Here is a 21770-nt window from a genome sequence, read left to right as displayed (position 1 = left end):
CTGTGGTTGTTCTCTGGAATGAAGAACCACTCTGTACAGGGGCGCCCTGCCAGGAGAAACCCACCTCCATCACCGGGAAATCACGTGTTCTCTCAGCCGGGAAGGAAGCCAGCCAGGACTGAAGGGATCTCCCCTCCTTTCCTTGCTGGTCCATCTATCTTCCTGGGAATGTTTTTGGCACCCTTGTGGTTACAGGGAGCTAAAGCTCCCTTGCAGTCCAGGCCGTTATAGTGCCAGTGTCAAGGTTCCAAATGCAAAGGACAAAAAAATAAGTGCCAAGCATCCACACATTCCAAAACCAAGTGCTAAACCACCTATACAGGAGCTGCTGGCCTATCCATCACCCATCTCTACTCTACTCTCTACCATAAAAGAATGAAGGGAAAGAAGCTGGTAGAGGATTGACTCAGAGATGGTGGTGTGATCTTCCCTCACCCATGAGGAACGGGGAATTGGGGTTTCCTCCTCACCTCAGGCCGAGGGAAGGGGATTCAAGGGAACACAGTGTCTGACACAACCTCAGAGCTGGCTAACTAATCTGTGGGACCCAGTGCAAAATACAAATGGGGAGGCCCTTGTTCAAAAAGCAGGGTAAAATGACATTAAAAGTACTAAATTAAAAAAAATAAGAGAGTGGATTATATCCTTGCTCTCAGAAACACATCCTATTGAAGCAGATCTCAAGGTCTGCTTTGGGCAAAACTTTAGGCCTGGGTCCTTTAAGCATTAAGAGATGAGAAACAGTTATGTGTTTCATTAATTACCTATTGTGTGCCAGGCACTGTGGTAGGCATTTTACATCTGTTTTCTTGTTTAACCTTCATGACAATCCTGTAGTTTTCACAGTTGTCCAAGTTCACACAGATAGTCAGTGGCAGAGATAGGATGTGGGCCCAGGTTTTCCAGGCTCCAAAGTCTGGGTTCTTTCTATTCTCCTTCAATGTCTCCCATGGAAGATGGGAAAGCGTAGAATGCTGGTACTTTGGGGGCATCTACTTGTGCTAGCACTGTGCTTGGTGGAGTTGGTCCAGCTCTTTGAGGATGAGCTTCTGCTTCTGGAGGACCCTCTTCCAGGCCCTTCAGATAGGCACATAATCTCCACTGTTCGCTGCAGCAATCTAGCCACCAGGCAGAGGAGCTGGAACACTGATGGAGAAGGAAACAGAAATGTCTCTCATTCTCTCATACATTCTTTTGTTCACTCATGTACAGTGTTTCACTGAGCCCTCCTCTTTTGCACCCCTGAGTTCCCAGGGCAATTGTGACTCTCTCTCTTTCTTTTGACCTTCTTTTTGTCTGTCCAGGGCCAGGAAAATTTAATGAAAAGACAACTGAGAGGTTATGTACATGATGAAAGGAAAATAAGTTATTTTAGAGTTGCATGCTTCTTAAATGAGATTTCAATGTATTAAACAACAACAACAAAATGACCTGTCTGGCCAATTATCTTGTTTGTCCAAGAATTATTACTTGACTCAGCCCTAAGTCCGTGAAATTAACTGCCATCAGATAAAACAAAAAGGGTCATAATTAAGCAGAAGCTGGACAAGGGGGTTGATGATCCTTTTCTTGTAAGGTTATGATCTTGGAATATGTGTAAATGCATGACTGTATTTAATGCCTTGTCTAAAACATGGTCTGAAAGGCTGGAGCTGCGAGTAACCTTGGCAACAGAGCAAGAAGAGAGGATGACCTATAGTGGAATCCAGATTCTAGAGCTAAAAGTTCCATGGTGGTCATCTAGTCTGTCTTGTTTGACAAACAAGTGAACTGAGACTTAGAGATGCTAGATGAACTTTTTAATGACCCACAAGTCATTAAGGCGGAGTTGAGCCAGAAAACCAAGTCTCCTGGCTATAAGTTCAGGGCTTTGCCATTACATCGTATTATTTTGCCTATGGTTTATTTCTGGAGGTTATTTTTATTTACTAGCTTAATTATGTTTAAATGCTTTTATTTTCATATATTATTGTTTTAAAAATTATAAAAGTAATATATGCTTATAGTAAAGAAATTCAAAACATAAATATATACAGTAAAAATGTGTCTGCCTTTCACTTCTCTCTCCCAAATACATTTTCTCTCTAGAGGAAGGCTGTTAACAGACTAACATGTATTTTTGTTGACTTTTTCCTATGCATTTACAAACACATGTATTGTTTCCTTTTTCATAAATGGAAACATGCTATTCATATTGTTTTGAGGTTTGCTTTTTTCATTTAACATTTTTCTGTACTAGTACAAAGATACCTATCTCATTCTCTTTTTCAAATTGAGATATAATTCACATAATATAAAATTCCATCCTTTTAGAGTATATAACTCAATCATTTTTATTATATTCACCATGTTGTGCAATCATCACCACTATCTAATTCCAGAATGTTTCCATCACCCCAAAAGAAGCCCTGTATCTATTAGCCGTTAGACCTATTCCCCTGTCCCCTCATTCCCCTGGCAACCATAATCTATTTTCTGAATCTCTAGATTTGCCTATTCTGGACATTTCATATAAATGGAATCATGCAAAATATGGCTGTTTGTGTCTTTTTTCACTTAGCATGTTTTCAATGTTCATCCATGTTGTAGCATGTGTCAGAGCTTCATTCCTTTTTTAGGGCTGAATAATTTTCCATTGTATGGATAGACCATGTTCTGTTTTTCTGTTTATCAGTTCATGGCCATTTGGGTTATTCCTGCTTTTTGACTATCATGGATAATGTTACTATGAATATTCTACATGTTTTGCATGACTAAATGTTTTCAGTTCTCTTGGGCTCATTCTTTTGAATTACTGCGTAATATTCTATAATTTGAATTTGCTGTGTAACCATCTCTCCTATTGTTGAACATTCATCTTTCATTCATTTTTTTAAAAAAATTACAAATAATGGGGCAATATACATTCCTATGCATATTTCTTTGAGAGAGGCAGCATAGTACTGCAGAGTCACACAGAAGTGAGTGTCTAGATGCCTGCACTGCCACTTATTAATTGTTAACTTAGTCTCTCTGCTTCCGTTTCCTCTCCTGTAAAATGGGGTAAGAATAGAACTTACCTCACAGGTTCTAAATGACTAATATAAATAAAGCAGTTAGACAGGGCTTGACACATGGTATGTGTTTAACGAATGTTGTTAGTATCACATGCAAATATTTTTGTAGGTTAAGTTCCTAGAAATAGAATTTTGGGGTCAAAATATTCATTGTTATAATTTTGAAAGATATTGCTAATTGCCCTCCAATAACATTATACCAGCAAGAATGAGAATGCCTTTTTCCCCACACTTGCTGATTCTGTAAATTATTAAAATTTTGAGTTTTTAATTTGAATTTTGTCTATCTCATAGATAAGAATGTAATATTGTCGCTATAACTTGTATTTCCCTAATTCCAACTGAGATTAAGTATCATTTAGTATGTTTATTGGCTACTTATATCTCTCCTACTGTGAAATGCCTGTTTTTATATCTGCCTGTGTATTTTGATTTGTAGACTCTCTTTGTATATGGTTACTAACCTTTTGTTACATATTTCAAAAGTATTTTCTCTCAGTTTGGTTCTTACCATCTAATTTTGTTAATGATATCTTTTGTCATATTGAAGTTCTGAATTTTTATGAAGTCTAATATATCAATATTTTCCTCTAGAAGCTCTTCCATAGACAATTAAAAGCTCAACCTGGAAATGATACAAATTACTTCCACTCATTGATCAGAACTGGTCACACAGCCCCACCTAACCACAGAGGGACCAGGAAGTAGAATCCCAGCCCAAGCCCAGAAGATGAAGAGCAGCCTGAATAACTACCACAGTGGTCTGAGTCAGAAATAGACTGACAGAAGTGAGGAAAGGACAATAGAGTGGTAAGGGAAGTGTTAACATGCCTCCAAATGTTGGGAGAGAAGACTGTGACCAAGAAATGCAGAATTAATTCCAGTTGAGTTAGGAAGATGGGGCTTCAGGAAGTTGTTTCATGTGAAGTAAGCCTGGAATAGGATTCCAAGAGGGCCACATTTTCTGAAAAAGCTGACAGAGTTCTTAGCATTCAAAGAGTGAGCAGAGGAATACTGGTTTTGCTCATCGGCCATCAATTTCATCTTGATGTGAGGAGTTTATATAGATCATCCGAATATTAAGTCACCAAGCCAGAGGGTATTTGGAATGCGTCTGGGGAATGGCAGAGCTGCCTGTTCTTGAATAAATGCCTGCCCAGCCCCCATCCTCTGTAAGCGCTCTTAGTATGTGTGTGTGCACTTCCGTGAGTGGAAAATCAATACCTTCTTGGACAGATGGAAATTGAGCTATGTCAAGGCATACATGCATTGTCTGATAGCATCTTTCTGCCAGGAATCTAATATATTGATCAAATTTCCCTAGCAGAGCATCTGTGCAATATCGAATAGCAAGACAGGCTAATGGTAGGAATGTTGGCTATACATTTTTCTGAAATGTCGCCTTTAACTAAAAAAATCAAAGCTGGAGATTTTCATGCAGGGCACTGCCTCTCCTGATGAGCGTCCTAATCTTCTTTGAATTTTCTGGCGGGGGTCAGGAACAACACTCTCTCCTGTTTCTGTGGCTCACCTGCTCCTCACCGCGGGTGAGAAATGATTTTCTCAGTTGGAACACCCCTGTCAAAGACAGGGTTCTTCCTCCTCCTCTCCTTTGCCTCCGCCTATTCCCCTCCTTTCTTTGAGCCAAAGCAACATTCCTTTTTCCCCCCAGTAACAGCAGCAAATGTGTGGGGTGGCTATTCGGCTGAAGCTCTATTTAGCTACAGAAGTTGTACCTTTGCATTGTGCACATGTTGTTTGGATTGTTGTTCATAAGTTTTGTTATTATTGTTGTTGTTTAAAGGTCAGAGTGATGATGGGGAAAAAGGAGGACGGACTCTCCGCTTGGCTTTTTAGGACACGCTCATTCCTAGCTCGGAACGATGACACAGAAGCACAGGGGCATTGGCTGCTGACGCTGTTCATCGTGGATGCGCCTGCCTTCAGCTGCTAAAGAGGAAGGGACACACAGAAGCAGAGAAGAGGATGTGCCTGTATTTTTAAATAAACTGCCTTGTGATGCAGAAGGCCTATGAAACATTTTAGATATTGAACCCGAGATACATGGAAAATTACTCACATGGTTTTATTTTTTCCCCCCTAATGACTCTAGTAATCTGAAGGGAAATTACTCTGGTTGAATGACTCATCTAAAACACGTTTTTTGACTGTATCTTGGGCAAGGAAGAATCTATTCAGAGATAACAATTTATTATTTAACATTTCGACAGGTCCACAGAAGTACAAGTCAGCTGAGTCCAAATAAAGAAATGTGCTATTTTTTAACAACTTCTAGATGTTCTTGGCAGAACGCAGGCTAGACTTTGTTAGAGGAAAGAACAGGTATTTATGATCTTTTTCCTTCAGGTTTTCAATTAAAATTTGATAATCACAATAATATTTTAAAAGCCAAGAAATAGCGTTAGAAATGTTTATGAAGGTATGATGAAAGGTTAGCAAGGGAAAAAGAAAGAAAGAAAGAAAGGAAGAAAGAAAAAAAGAAAGAAAGAAAGAAGGAAAAATGCAGAAACAAACTGTACCCTGGAACTAGAAATAGATGGGCCTGAAATAGAGAAATTGGAATATTTCTATTACTTCATTCCTATTATTGCATAGATTGTGAGAGAGATCTCCTATGTTATAATATGTTTTTATTTCCCTATAATAAAGTTATTTCATCCTTTATACATGAAAAATACCATTCTGTTGGAACTCTATCATCCCAATGGCAACAAATCTAATATGGGATTTTTATATTTTCACAATGTTTTCAAACATCTCATACATTTTACGCTTTTTAAGAAGCATGAATTCTCATCAGATAGGTAGAGCATGCATTACTATCCCTGTTTTACTGGTGAGGCAACGACAGCCAAGGTCATATAGCAAAATAATACAGTTGGAATGCACCTCCACAATAACAAATCTATTACAACATAATGCCTCTTTAGACCAAAATTTACCATATTTTTTGGCACATACTTATTGTCATTTTCTTTCTTTCTCCTGAGCCCCTAGAGTCCTTGAAAAGTTCTGTTTGATGTATAAAAGTTTCTTCTTTCTTCTGAGGGAGTCACAAATGAGGGTTTTGTTCCCTTTGCAGTGAAAATGGGTATTATGTTGCACTTCAAAGGCCCAAAGGAGGAGAATTGACCCAACTTTACCTTATACCACTTTCTAGTACCTTCACTTGTAGTGACTTATGCTCTGGTTAATTGCAGCAACATTGGAAATATTAACATAGGTATGTCATGATGATTGGATATAGACATTCATAAATCCAAAATAAAAGTTTGAATAATCATACCATTATGTGACGATCTGACTCCTATCTCTCTTACTTTTCCCGTATTTTGCAGTTTAGTTCTTTATTATCATGTGTTTTGTGTTTAAGTCTGGATTTACCGACATGTAAATAAATTGAAGGTAGGACTTCTCATTTCTTTTGTAACCCGACAGCTAAAATCTTCACTCTTTTGCATCCTCTTGAAACTTTCTTCATTTAAAAATACTCCATGCTCCATTTTTGCTGAATATTATATGTTTATTGCCTGCTTCCATGCTGAATTTATTATACTCCCTAAATATCCTTGCTAGTTCATTCCTTCATTAATTCCTTCATTTATACATCTATACATCAAGTACAGCTAACATGTATTGTACTCCAATAATATTTACCATGTTATGTTGTACTTATCTGTTTCTCCTTCTAGATTTGAACTATCTGAGGGCAAAGACTGTGTGTTTCTAATCTTTTCCTTTTGGGAGTTACCTGGTACATAGTAGGTATACAATGAATGTATTTAGATGAATAGTATCTGGTAAAATTCCACGTACTTGGCCAGTAGCGACTAAATGTTATCGTGGTAAAGACAATACTGATTTCTTTTACTTTGCTTTAATCATTTTTCTTATAAATGAAAGGTTTGAAATATTTGAAAGAATAAGACTCTATCTTTTGTACAGAGTTCAAAATTTCACTACCATGCAAAATTCTCTAAACAAATAAACAACCTATCTTTTGGGTGACTGGATATTGAATGCCCCTGAAACTATTAAATATTTTATCAATATGCATAATTTTTTCAGTAGGTTGATATATGCATGTTACAATGGCAAGAAACCTTATTTGGGATCAATATATACTATATTTTAAATCCTGGTAGAATAAACAGAAAATAATGAAACAAATGGATATTTATTTCTTTGTTCATTTGAAATTCTGCCTTGGGTTAAACCAAGCAGCCTTTCCAAAATCATCGTAACTGTAATAACATGCCACTAAATGCTTTTGCTTGTTCAATTTTTCATTTGCAAAGGTAATCCATGCTTTAAAACCTGGAAAACTTTGAAATATGCATCAGGCAGGAGGCCGGTGTGGAGATTGCCTTGAGGTCAGGGCTTTCAGTTCCTTGGTTGCCGAGTCTGAGGTTTCTGTCAAAGGCCACGAAATATCCCTTCATTACTGGTTCTTCACGGCAAATATAATTAAGAGCTTGCCATAGACCTGAATGTTGTAAAAGGATAGATGTCTCCTGTGGTGTGAAAATAGGGCCAAAGACACTGATCCCATGACAAGAGTCCCGTACAGTCGCTGCCCTGTAGTTGGTGGGGATGTGATTTAACAAAATGATTTGGAATAAAGCAGCTCTGTAATGCGGGTGGTTTCTGACAGCGCGATCTTTTGTGGTGCTGGCACGTGCAGAGCACGGACGCTTGATTTCACATGTTGGCAATTCCTCTGGTTTACGAAAGCCCTTCCCCCAAGGACTCTCATGTCAGGCCAGTTAGATGCATGTTTGTACAGGTGGTGGATCAGCTGTTTTCCCTGGAAGTCATCCCCTTTTGGTTCCAGTTTTCCCATTGAGGGTCACTCAAGGGTGACAAGAAGTTTACTGCTCCTTGAAGGCTGAACCTACTGTTGCTGTGGCTGCCAAAACACAGCCTCAAAGAGACAATGATTTGAACCTGGCTTGCTGACTGCTTGTCTCTAGACTCCCTGGCACCACTCAGTTTGGGGAAGAACAAAACATACCCGGTAGCATTCAAGTCTAGAATTGTAATGAAGTTAGGGTGTCCAGATGTATCCCTTTAAAGGGATTAACCCAGTGTTCCAGGAAGCCTTTTGAGGTTAATAAATTATTTACTTTTTCCAAAGGAGATAGGAATAGGAAATCTTCAATTGTGCTCATAGAGATTAGAATTTGAGATAGACCTTTTTCTAGCAGGGAGGAGGTAGCTATTTGTGTTACACAGATGCACAGCGGCTCTTTGTTTCCACCTGGGTCATTAGTGCACGCTTCTGATCCCACCAAGGTCCCAAGAGCACACCAATCACATTTTGCTAAGTCTGCTATAAGGAGATTGGGTGATGTGGTTAAAAGAAAAATCCAAAACCATCCTGGGCTGGGAAGGAGGGATTTTGAAATGCTAAGATTTGCCTTTGCAACATTACATACTGATAACCCCTTCCATCATGCAATTCTCTCTTCTGGCTCACTAAACGGGCTTGAACCATTTGCCAAAACCTCTCTTCACACCCTTCACACACTAGTCAAACCAGACTCCTTACCATTTCCTGAACACAGTATCAAATATTTATCAAGTCCATGCTATGTGCCAGGTACTGTGTTATGTGTTCTATATACGTAGAAGTTTTTCATGGTGACTAGTAACTGGTCATTCTTTTATTCAGTCAACAAATACTTAGTGCACACCTGCTATACGTCAGGCATAAGCTAAGTGGTGAGGGTGTGGCTGTGAATAAAGTAGACATGTTCCCTGTCCCTACAGAGCTTACAGTCTAGCAGATGAGACAGGTGTTAAATAATAACAAGAAGGGAAAGATCGGAAGACATGAAGACATGGAGCAAGGAGGTTTGACCCTCAGGAATGGATGTTTACCCTGAGAAATGAAGACATTGTCAGAATCAGCCAAATTAAGAGGGTGAGGACGAATGCTGGGGCTGAGGGAAGAGTCTGAAGGAGTGGGAACAAGGTCAGAGAATGGCACAGTGGTGTGGACTGCATAGCCAATATTCCTGGTTCAAAGCCTGCTGACTTACCACTTATTTTCATTGTAACTTTGGGCAAGTCGCTTAACTTCCGTGCCTCTATTTCCTTATCTTTATTTATTTTTTAACAGTTTTCTTTCTTTTTTTTAATTTATTTTTTAAAATTCTTATTTTATTTATTTATATTTTGGCTGTGTTGGGTCTTCATTGCTGCATGCGGGCTTTCTCTAGCTGCAGTGAGCAGGGGCTACTCTTCGTTGCAGTGTGCAGGCTTCTCATTGCAGTGGCTTCTCTTGTTGTGGAGCACGGGCTCTAGGCCACGGGCTTCAGTAGTTGTGGCTCACGGACTCTAGAGCGCAGGCTCAGTAGTTGCTGCGCACGGGCTTGGTTGCTCCGCCGCATGTGGGATCTTCCCGGACCAGGGATTGAACCCGTGTCCCCTGCATTGGCAGGCAGATTCTTATCCATGGCACCACCAGGGAAGCCCCCTATTTCCTTATCTTTAAATGTGGATAGTAACAGTACTAAGCTGATAGTTTTGTTGCCCTGACAACTTGCTGTGTGCCCAGCACATAGTGAGCATGTAAGTGTTAGTCATTTTAACAAGGAAGTGAAGGTATTTTGAGTTACTCGCTAACCTGGAGTATACAGTGTAAATACAAAAAGAAGGGAGGTTAGAAAAACTGATAGAGCTTGGATTAAGAGGGACTGGGGCATGGGGAGGTCTGGTAAACACGTGAAGGACTTTCTTGATGTGAGAGGTGTAGAAAGTCATTGAGAGGATTTAAGCGGGACAATGACACAATCAGCTTATCTGAGCCAAGCTGGTGGCCATGGAGATAAACCGAAGTGTGTGGATTGGCAAGATACCTAGGAGGCAGAATGAACAACACTGGGTTACACACTGAAAGTGTAAATTAGGAAGAGGGAAGAATGAAGAATGATTACCTGGACCAGAAAGCAGCCAGGGTACCTCTTATGTGCAAATAACAGGGGCAAGTCCAGGATAGCTATGGATACACGTGGGTTCGTAGGTTTGGTGGTAAGAACTGAGGAGAAATGGAGGGTGGTGGAGGTCTGAGGAAGTATGATTTGAAATACAAGTTGCAGAGAATGAGAAAGAGCATTAACTAGGGAAACCAAGGCAGGGTAAGGGACTCCGGTGAGCTTGGTGCTGTTTAATTTTCAGTGGTGCCCGACTGCCTAGGTGTGAGGTTTTCTCAGCAGTTTTCGGCAGCTCTCAGATGCAGAGGAGACATGAAGAGTTGAGAGTTCTAGGATCAGGATAATCAGATGATGATAATAATCTTGTCTAACATTTATGAAGGTTTACTAGGTGCCAGGTGCTGTTTTAAGAGCTTTACATACATTATTTTATTTGATTAGATGCAGGCATGTCTTAGGGTTGCATGAAATGTACTAAATCATGGCATGTTAACTGACTAAATTGAAGTCAGCAACTAAATGCTTAGCTGTTTGGCATGTTATTTATATAATTGTCCTGTATGATTGTGTTTCTCTGGCCTCACAAATCTATGGGGAAAATTAGGGTCAAAATAACAGCAATGAAACAATGTCTCTTTCTTTGGCTCTGTCTTATTCACTCTGAAAAACTCCTTTCCTCAAATTCTGTATTAATTTCCTAGGGCTGCTGTAACAAAGTACCACTCCCGAGTGGCTTAAAACAACAGAAATTTATTGTCTCACTGTTCTGGAGGCTAGAAGTCCAAAATTAAGTTGTTGGCAGGGCCGTGCTCCCTCTGAAACCCGCAGGGGAGAATCCTTCCTTGCCTCTTCCTAGCTTCTGATGGCGGCCGTCAATACTTGGCCTCTCCAAGATGGGAATAAAGACAGAGACCTACTAAAGAATGGACTTGAGGCTATGGGGAGGGGGAGGGGTGAGATGTGACAGGGTGAGAGAGCGTCATGGACATATATACACTACCAAATGTAAAATAGATAGCTAGTGGGAAGCAGCCGCAGAGCACAGGGAGATCAGCTCTGTGCTTTGTGACCGCCTGGGGGGGTGGGATGGGGAGGGTGGGAGGGAGGGAGATACGGGAGGGAGGAGATATGGGAACGTGTGTATATGTGTAGCTGATTCACTTTGTTATAAAGCAGAAACTAACACACCAAAAAAAAAAAAAGAATAAAAAAAAAATACTTGGCCTCCCTTGGTTTGCTGCTGCATCCCTCCAATCTTTGCTTCTTTGTCCCTTGGCATTCTCCTGGTATGTCTGTGTCTTCACCTAGCATTTTCCTTTTCTTATAAGGACACCAGTCATATTGGATTAGAGCCCACCCAAAGGACCATATCTTGACTTGGTTATATCTCCAGTGACCCTATTGCCAATAAGGTCACATTCTGAGGAGGTACTGGGGGACAGGACGCTAACATGGTTTTCTAGAGGACACAATTCACCTCATAACAAATTCCTTCCAAGTAGCTCTGAAAGTGCCCAGGGGTGCCCCTGGGTGGTCATGATCTTGTACTCTTTGCTTCCACACATTTTTCTCCTCTCCTGTTTTGGTTTGATCCAGTGATGTCTCTCATGCTGCCACCAAGGTCAGTATGCTTCTGCAAAATACTTCCAAACCTGCAAAGAAGCACCAGAGGGACATTGCCCACTGAAGGTGCCGGCGTTCCCTTGATGCCACTGCAGTCTGGTGTCCTGTCCCGTGCCCTCTCTGATCCAGCTGTAGGTTGGTCTCCTGTGTCCATTCTGAGTCCTCACATGTCCCACATTGTGACCTGACTCCTAACTGTACCTCCTCTCGCACTGTTTGTAGACTGTACTACCTTACGCTTTGCTTTTGTCCATCCCTCTGCAGGTCCTGCTCCCTAAGCTCAGCTGGGCTGGAGGACAATCACAGTGACAGATGCTGTTTGGGATTCAATCATCCCTCTCACTGACATTGACCTTGAACTAGAGTCCTTGAACTAAATTTGTGAGCCTCACCTCTCTCTTCTACCGGTCCAATGGCTGTTACGATGCCCTTTGGTACAAATAAAACCTCAGGCATATAAAAATATGCCTGGACATATCAACATAAATCCTAGAGTGAATGCAGCTTAGCTTCTCAAGCCAAGACCGTGGCTCCCTATGATATATATTTAAACTAATTTTATACAAAAATTTATCCACAGCATAATGCTTAACATCGATAACTGTTAGGTTGGGCTATCGGCTGGATCTGCTGCTCAAGATTTGAAACATATCTTCTACCCTATGAGAAAGGGCTTTCTCCATACACTCCACATTTAGTCTGTACTCTCCTCTTTCCAAGCCTACTGAATCCAGCATGATGTTTGATTTCAGTCCTCAGCCCCCTACAGCCAATCATAGCCTCTCCCTACAGATAACACAACCATGCCCAGTAATATTCAGCTATAGTACCTCTTGATTTCTTTTTTTTTTTAAAGAGGCCCTATCATTAAAGTAATTATAAATGTTTGTACCTAATCTTCACTTTAACAGTTTTCACTTTCACCACAGTAAGAAAAGGGTTGACTGTAATTATATCTGGGTGTCTTTGATTCTAGCCTGTCTCCAGGTGTGATACCTTTCTTCCCTACTAAAATATCAATCCAAAGTTAGTTAATCAATTAATCAATCAACAAATATTTGTTGGGTATTTCTTATGTGTCCTGCATTAGCAAAAAACAAACACAAGGAAATTATCTTTTTGGTAATTATTATTTTAAACTCTTCAAACCCAAAAGATGTAAAATCATTCATTCCAGAAGTCCTGAGCATCTACTACGTACCAGGTACTGTGCCAGGCACTAGGGGATACAGCAGAGCAAAACACACATAATCTCTATCTTCTTAGAATCTACCATCTGTTGGGGAAACTGGATCTCAAAAATCTTACAACTAAATATATATATTCACAAATTTTAATAAGAACTGTAAAGGAAATGTATGGAGTACTATGTATAGAGGAAGAACCTAAATTAGATTGGGTGTGGATGGTCAATGAAGTTGAAGTTCATTTCAACCTTTAAGCTGAAGTTCAAAGGATGAGTGAGAAGGGAGGAAAATATCTCATGCAGGATAGAACATGGAAAGGCTCTAAGGTAGAAAAGAGCTTGGTGCCTCAAAGAAACTGAAAAAAAGACTAGTGAAGCTGGAGCACAGTGAATTAGGAAGAAAGTGAGACCAGATGAAGGAGAGGAAGGTCAAGGACAGATCCTGTTTGGCCGTGGTAAGGATTCTGGATTCTATCATATACGCCATGGGAAGCATTGAAGGGTTTTTTTTTTTTTGGCTGCGTTGGGTCTTTGTTGCTGCACGTGGGCTTTCTCTAGTTGCAGCGAGTGGGGCTACTCTTCGTTGCGGTGCGCGGGCTTCTCATCGCGGTGGCTTCTCTTGCTGCGGAGCATGGGCTCTAGGCGCTGCGGGCTTCAGTAGTTGTGGCACACAGGCTCAGTAGCTGTGGTGCATGGGCTTAGTTGCTCCATGGCATGTGGGATCTTCCCGGACCAGGGCTCGAACCCGTGTCCCCTGCATTGGCCGGCAGATTCTTAACCACTGTGCCACCAGGGAATTCCCACATTGAAGGGTTTTAAGCAAGAAAAAGGCGTGATGGGATTATGTTTTAAAAGCCTGCTCTGACTGTTGTGTGGACAATGGAGTAGGGCCAGAAGGGGAGACCAGCTAGGAAGCTATTAAATATTACAGTTAAGGTGCGAGAATATGGTGACCGGTGCTATGGAGACAGGAAGAAGTGAACTGATTCAGGAGATATTTTGGAGATAGAATTAACAAATTTCTTTTTAGGGCAGTATGAAGAGGAAGCATTAACCAGTATAGATCACGGAATTATTCAGGTCCTAGTCCAAATAATCGGGAAGTTAATCATCCGCTCAGCACTGGAGTCACCACTGAAAATCTGTCTGAGTGCGTTTCAGGGAATATACCATTGAACAAGACCCAAACCTCCAATTCACGAAGAGATAGAAAAATTGACTTTCATTTTAGTGCATGCTTTGCCTGGGGCTGTGCGGTTCATTTCAGGATTTCAGGAAGTGAACAAATGAAAGGTGGTTTTGTGTTTTTTTTTTTTAAAGGCCGTCATCAGAAGCCAGCTTTCAGAGATACACAGAGAGCAGGAGCAGGAAATGATGAATGTTTCTCTTAATGCGGTAGGCAGTGTCCTGCTTTATGTCTCCTCCCCCGTTTCGCTTTTTCCTTGACGTTCACTAGCAAGAGCCCATAAGAGTTTTCTTCAAAATACACCTGCCCAACAGACATCCAGATCTTACTCCTGGCCCACTTCCAATCATACTGACATACTCAGCTTTCTACAGACACACCCTATCTCCTCAGATCTAACTGATGCTTCTCATGGCCCTCTTTGCCCTCCTTCCACCCAGATCCTGGCTCTCAGAAGACAGCTGGAAAGACATGAGATGAAATGTACTGTCAACTGGTGGGAAGAACATGCTGGGCTTCCCTAACTGGTTTTTCTTAATATCAATCTGTCACACAAAGAGTAACCCCTTCCCTCAGAGTCAAGACAAAACACCTCTTTGTTTTAATGGCCAAGTCAGAGGTTTTCGGTAGCTTGCGGATCATGCCTCAGGGACAGGTACCCTGATGTCAGGGACACTGAAGAGTTACAAGAGAGGGATACATTTCTGCTCCACCTCTCACTTTCTCTAACCTCTCAACTATGCTAACTTAAAAAGAAAAAAAGTAATATAAATGTGGATAGTAGTTTCTCCTGGGTGATGAGGTGGGGGGATTTTTTTTTCTGCTTCTTTATACCTTCCTGTGCTTTCTAAATTCTCTATGATTAGTGGGTATTAATTTGATAATTAAGAAAAAACTTACAATGAAAATCAAACTTCCTTGAGGTTGGGAATATTTTGATTGGAGGTACCGGCAACCGAACAGAATACCAAAAGACTCTTATGTACTCCAGTAGGACTTTTGGTATACATGATAACAAGACCCCCCCAATCCCTGAATGCTTCAGGTTTCTCACTTTTCTGAATATATCACCCCTTGCTTACAAGTCTCTGATTCTAGCTTAAGTTTTCAACCATTCCAGGTGTTGGGGAAAGAGCCTAGATTCTAATGACATGTTTTTATAATAAGAATGGATCTGCAAGGACCCCAAAATTGTCGTGCTTATCACTCCTGGATGGGCGGGTGGAAGCATATATTAAAGAATCAATTTACATGACTTTGTGGAGTCTACTGTGTTAAGTGCCATTACAAGTGAATAAGATAGGAGTGGTTCCTGTCCCTCAGGAACCAGCTGCACTCTGGGAAAGGTAATTTCTCTGACTTTAAAGATGTAAGTGTCGGCAGAAAACAGCAATTCTTCTCCTTGATCAAGACATCTGTGAGACTCATAAAAAGACAAAGCCATGTCAAAGTGAGCTACACTGTGGCCTAAAGCAATTTTTATAGCCTGAATAGAAATGAAAAAGCTCTTTTAAGTAACCAAAACAAATAATCTAAAGCACTATTCCATAATCGTTTTGATTCCATAATAATATAAACATTGCTTATACTTTTTCATTCTTTGCAGTGTTGTTTGTTTTGCTTTTCGGTCAGGGCTTAAGTACAGATAACAGAAAACCACTGGTGCAGTTTTAGTCAGGATGGACTGAATTCAGGGAACTAGTGTCATTGAAAGGCCCGGAGGAGTGGGCTACTGTCTGGAAATCAGGAAGGCCCTAGAGGAACTCCTGGCTCCAAGGGGATGTTCATTCCTCTTCTAGTTTGGTCACAATACCACCTTCATATCCTCTGACTCAAAGTCTAACTTATAAAGTTCACCACCTCTAACACAGCCATATGAAATACTAGAGAAAAAGGAAAGAGTAAGCAAAGGAAATTGGTTACTACATGCATTACAAAGCCAGGAAGAAAACAGGGTAGCCAGTACAGACCTTATTTCTGCTTATTTCTGCATCTGGTCCCAAGCCCATAGTTGGTATTTATAACTTTCTTCCACTCCCCTCTCACGTTCTTTTCTTTTCTTTCTTTTCTTTTTAATCTTCAGCTAACACCTCAGCTAGTCATGCTACTTTATCTGATGGGGTAACTTAAACTTTCATTCTAAGGGGTCTGAACCGTTGGTGATCTTGCCTGGATTGGGCTGGTACATCTTCAATTAACTTTTATCACTGGACAGAACAACACAAGGGGTTACCCTGAAGGTTACCCTTGGTTTTAGACCCACTCCTACCCAGCCATTTCATTTGTATGGGAACTCTTGGTTCTTTGTGAAAATCAGGACCAATCATTCCAGCAATATAGGAAACCCTGATCTTTTAACATCATGAAGAGCCCATATAGGTCAAAGGGTTATCTCAACTTCTCCTTTAATGGAATCATTGTTGAGTCTTCGGGTGGAAGCAATTTTTTTCTGGGTTTTAAGCCTTCGAAACCAGCAGAGAGCCAAGCACTATGAGAAACTGATACAAAAACTTTTTGACTGGGTTCTTATATGTAATAATGAGAAGTGATACTATCATTCCACTCCTTGGTTTCTGGACTCATGTCTGCCTGGGAGAAGCAGCAACATATATTGGCTACTGGTTAGAACATTATCTCATTCTATAGCACAGCACTCCAACTATTTGGCGTGGTGTCTCCTAGCTGGTACCATAACTGAGTCTTTAATAGGTTATAATACCATTCTGTAAGGGCATGTGCTTATAGGTGATGGGATACGTGGTGAGACCAGTGAAATCCATAGACATCTTTCCTTTCTGTCACTTCTTTCTTTCGTAGAAGCAATATTAAATGGGACACTGTGATAGTAAATAAAAATGTTCACAGACGGTATTGCTGGCAAAAACATAGCTGGCAGAAAAGACAAATCCATATCTAGAATTATTACCTACTCTAGTGAGAATAAATTAATTCCTCTGTCCCCAACTCCCATGATGGAAAAAGATCAATGTAATCAGTCTTGCACCAGGTATTTGACTGGTCTATCCCTACTCCAAATACGGGACTCATCCCAAATTATATTAGGGACTCAGCATTGTTCCCTATAAGCAGTTGACAGATCAGCCTTGGTGAGGGAAAGACAATATTTTTGAGCCCCTGCATATCCTCCATCCCTGCTACTATGACCTTTTGATCCATGAGCCCATTAAACAAGCCCCATTCATAAAAATTCTTATGTGTATCTGATTATTGAGTACCTCCTTGGCAACAGCTGTAGGCAAAGTTCTTAATCCCTATGACCCATCCAGGGTGCTTGGTTATAAACAGGAAAATCTGACTCCGGATAACTTAAACAGAAATAGATTTTATTGGATTGCTTTGGGTTGCTCACAGTATCTATGTGAAGGCTTGTAAACAAGTCTAAGAAAAGACTTCTTGGCAGAAGCCAGAAAAGCTTATAGCCAAGAACAGAACAGAGGTCATGCCAGAGAAACAATCAGGTCAGGACCCTGCGTTTGACAGTCCAGTTTTTGGATGCTTGATGCCATTTTCACTGCTAGACTTGAAATCTGCTGCAGCCTCTGAGAATATGCTCTACCTGTTGCCATGTCTCTGATTACTTCCACATGAGACAAAATTCCTGGCAGAAGCATCTGTTTGGACAAACATGAGCCACATACTTCCTGCCAAAGAGCTGGGATAGGGATATCTGCCCACTTTACACCTAGTGGGAGCTGGGGTCTTGCCTCTTATCAAGTCCTAAGGGATGGGGGTATCCCACCATCTAGGAAGGTAGCTCCCAAACCTGGCAACAAATCGGCCATACCTTCCAAACCTCAGTTTTCTCATCTGTACAATGAAAAATATCCCTTTTTTACTGTTATCCTTTGCTATGTTTTAACCTAATATACTTTTAATCCTTATCCATTGCTATGAGGATTAAATTAAATAATGCATGTGAAATACAACAAATCTTAGTTGTTGTTATTTTGTTTCCATTTGTACCTCAATATCTTTATCTCCTTGTCCTAAGGTGTTTTCTGCAATTCCTAATCTTGGAACTGTCCTTTCCTTCGATTCCTGCTCCTAGACTGCTGAACACTGCTGGAAAATTTGACAAAATCACTCTAGTTGATTTTGTTGCAAGTGAATAGTTTCTAAACTCAGTGCTACTTGCATACCTCTTGTCCAACTCTGCTCCCGTTTTCCCAAGCAAATGAACTTGTCTCCTTAGAGACAATTCCTTCCCCTCCAACTACAAAGTTATGTATGTTTACCCCAATCATTACTATCACCCCCAACCCCAAGTCTCAAATGATGTCAAGTGTCTCCTCCCTTTAAGGGTTAATCCTTTGTCTACACTCTTCTGCTTTCTCTGGGCCCTTGCTTGAGTTTTCTTCCCCTGGATTTTCTCTATCTCTCAGTCCACTGGTTTCTTTCTTGTGGCTTGCAGTATCAAATGCTGCAGAGATACTTTTTTGTACTTATTGGACATCACTTGTTCTGGAATTATTTAAACAGAGCACTTACTGTTTTTGTAGGTTTGATAAATGCACTTTGTAAAAATTGAAAGCAACATAGAAAAATATGAGTAAAAATCCCTTGAAATCTCTAACCCAGAGGTAACCATTCTGAACATCCTTCTTGAACCTGTATCACTATTCAAACATGTGTATTTTATGTCTGGTTTTACACAGAGAAAATTTTTGTGCACTTTCTTTCCTGTATAATCATTTTTTCTTTCTACACTGAATCACCTCCACCAGAATACATACATGCTGTTATTTTACTGTTATTTCTCCCATTAAAAAACCCCCTTTGTTATCACATTCCAATTCAACTATTACCTTATTACTCTATCCCCCTTTATAGAAACATTTCCTGAAAGAATGATCAATTCTCACTGTATTGGCTTCTTCTCATCCTAATTTCTTCTTGTCAGTTTCCTTTGTGGCTTCCTCCTCATCTTCCCAGCCTTTATGCATTGGAGTATCCCAGGTGTCTGTCTTTAGATCTCTCCTCTTTTCTATCTACACTCATTTTCTGGGCAATCCCATAGGTTGCTTTGCATATCATTTTTATTCTGTTGACTCACAAACTTATATCTTGACCCAGGGCCCCTCTGATGACCTCCAAACTCTAAATTGCCTGTTGGACATTTCCACCTCTGTGTCTGACAGGCATAGCACACCCCGAACTGAACTTCTGAGTTTCACCCTCCACCCCAACCCTGCTTCTTCTGCAATATCCTCCAATCCCATTCTAATTACTCAGGCAGAAGACCTTGGAGTCATCCTTGATGCCTCTTTTTTGCTCACATCCCACATCTAAACCACCAGTAAATCCTGTTGACTCTATCTTCAAAATACATTCAATTTCCAACCACTCCTCATCCTCTCCACTGCTAACCTCCTGATCCAAACCACCATCATATCTCCCTTGGGTTATCACAATACCATCTTTACCAGTGTTCCCATGTTGTGGGTTGACTTGTGTCCCCCCAAAAAAGATATGTTGAAATTCTAACCCCCCAGTACATGTGAATGTGTTCTTATTCGGAAATAGGGTCTTTGCAGATGTAATCAATTTATGATGAGGTCATAACTCAATTAGGGTGGACCCTAATCCGATAAGACCGTTGTCCTTATAAGAAGAGAAAACAGACACCAGGAGGGCGAACAGCTCTGTGAAGAGTCAGAGGCACATTGGGAGAACATCATTTGATGATGGAGGCAGAGACTGGAGTTAAGTGGTTGCAAGCCAAGGAACACCAAGGATTGCCAGCCACAGGAGAAACTAGAAGAAAGGCACAGAAGAGATTCACCACCTTTAAGAGCTGCTGACAGAGAGTAAGCCTGCTGAAACCTTGATTTTGGACTTCTAACTTCCAGTACTGTGAGAGAATAATTTTCTGTTGTTTTAAGCCACCCAGTTTGTGGTAATTTGTTACAACAGCCCTAGGAAACTTATCCACCTTGCTTTTTCTTCTTCTCCTCTGAAGCAAAAAATATATATAATTTATCTGATTGATGATGTCACACAAAAACCTACATTTCCTCATAAAGTTAAACATAGAATTACCATATGATTCAGCAATTCCACTGCTACATGTATGCCCCAAAGAATTTAAAGCAAGGATTCAAGTTATACTTGTACACCAGTGTTCACAGCAGCATTATTCAGAAGATTCAAAAGGTGGAAACAACCCAAATGTCCATCAACAGATGAATGGTATATTTTGTTTACCGCTAACAAATGGTAACAATGGAATATTATTCAGACTTAAAAAGGAAGTGCTGATGCACGCTACAACATGGATGAACCCTGAAAAGATTATGCTAAGTGAAATAAGCCAAACACAGAAGGACAAATATTGTATGATTCCACATATACGAGGTACCTAGAATAGGAAAATTCATAGAGACAGAAAGTAAAATAGAATTTACCAGGGGCTGGAGGGAGGGGGGAATAGGAATTATTATTTAATGGGTATAGAGTTTCCATTTGGGATTATGCAAATGTTCTGGAAATAGATAGTGATGATGGTTGTACAATATTGTGAATGAATTTAATGACACTGAATTGTACACTTAAAATATGGTTAAAATGGAAAATTTTATGTTCTGTATATTTTACCACGATTTTTAGAAATTCATGAAGAAAAGGTGGTTATTACTACGTGTAAAGGAAAACAAACAAACACACAAACTCAAAACAAAAGAAACAAAAAAATCTCCAAAGTCCTCAATTCACTCAGAGCCCAAGTCTTTATCTTGGCCCTAAGCCTTCTCAAGGCCCTAAGCAATTTGGCTCCTGACTACCTCTCTGACCTTCTTTCTCCCTGAAACACTCTTTAACCACATTGGCATCTTTGTTTCTCAGCACATTTTAACCTCAGGGCCTTTGCACCTGCCGATTCCTCTGCTTTGACTCCTACTCTCCTATCCAACTCCCATCTTCAACCCATATCTACATAGTTCTCTCCTTCCTTCCCTTCAGAACTCTGATTAAAAATCACCTCATCAGTAAGGCCTTTCCTGACTCCCGTATATAAAATTACATAACAATGTTTCTATCTCTTACTCTGCTTTATTTTTCTCCATGCACTTCTCTCTGCATACTTGTTTATTGTCTGTATCCTCTCATTTGACAGCAAGCTCCAGGAAGCCAAGGACTTTGTTTTATTCACTGCTCTATCTAGAGCAGTGATAGTAGTAGCTGCTCATTAAGTATTTGTTGAATGAATGAATGACTATTATAATGTTCTTTTGTAACTTGCAAAATACACTTCTCGCTCCTTAAAAAAAAAAAAAAAACAAAACCTCAAGGTGTACTTAATCAAAATTGTGTTGAAATAAAGGTATTTATAGAAATAAATGAATTGGATCATTTGAAACTTCATTTATAAATTCTTTATGTCAGTTTTTTTTTTCGGGGGGGAGAGAGGGGTGTTTAGTGCCCTGGTGCTATTGTTTTAAATGTTTTCAGGTTGTGAAAACTTTTGAGAAATGATGTTGATCCTTTCTCCAGAAAAATATTCAAATAACACACAAAGTTTTGCGTGTAATTTTATGGGGGCTATGGGCCATTTGAAGCCCATCTATTGAACCCTTTTAGATCTATAAACCTATCATATTTTACAGTTAGACTGGACCTCCTATAATTCAGAGCCTGAGCTGTACTGAGAACATCATCTTCACTGCTAGGCCATCTTCGCTTATTCAGCTTCAGTGGGAAGTGTAGCTAAGATTTGATCTCTCTGCAGGTCAGTTCTTCACCTT

The 21770-nt window shown here is 40.2% G+C and overlaps 1 long non-coding RNA gene across 1 annotated transcript in view; it reads left to right on the top strand.

Moving 5' to 3' along the window:
- LOC309662844 overlaps positions 1-19984 on the top strand; it is a 42409-nt gene extending 22425 nt beyond the window's left edge. The window contains exons 2-3 of the long non-coding RNA XR_014265019.1: positions 3651-3866; positions 4861-19984. This is a non-coding gene — a long non-coding RNA (uncharacterized lncRNA). The remainder of the gene's footprint in view (positions 1-3650; positions 3867-4860) is intronic.
- The last annotated feature ends 1786 nt before the right edge of the window (positions 19985-21770 follow it).

The sequence above is a fragment of the Balaenoptera physalus genome (genome assembly GCF_965194825.1).
Source record: "Balaenoptera physalus genome assembly, chromosome: 1".
NCBI lineage: Eukaryota > Metazoa > Chordata > Mammalia > Artiodactyla > Balaenopteridae > Balaenoptera > Balaenoptera physalus.
The sequence above is the reverse complement of the archived record's forward strand: the minus strand, read 5'-3'. Positions and strand labels throughout refer to the sequence as shown.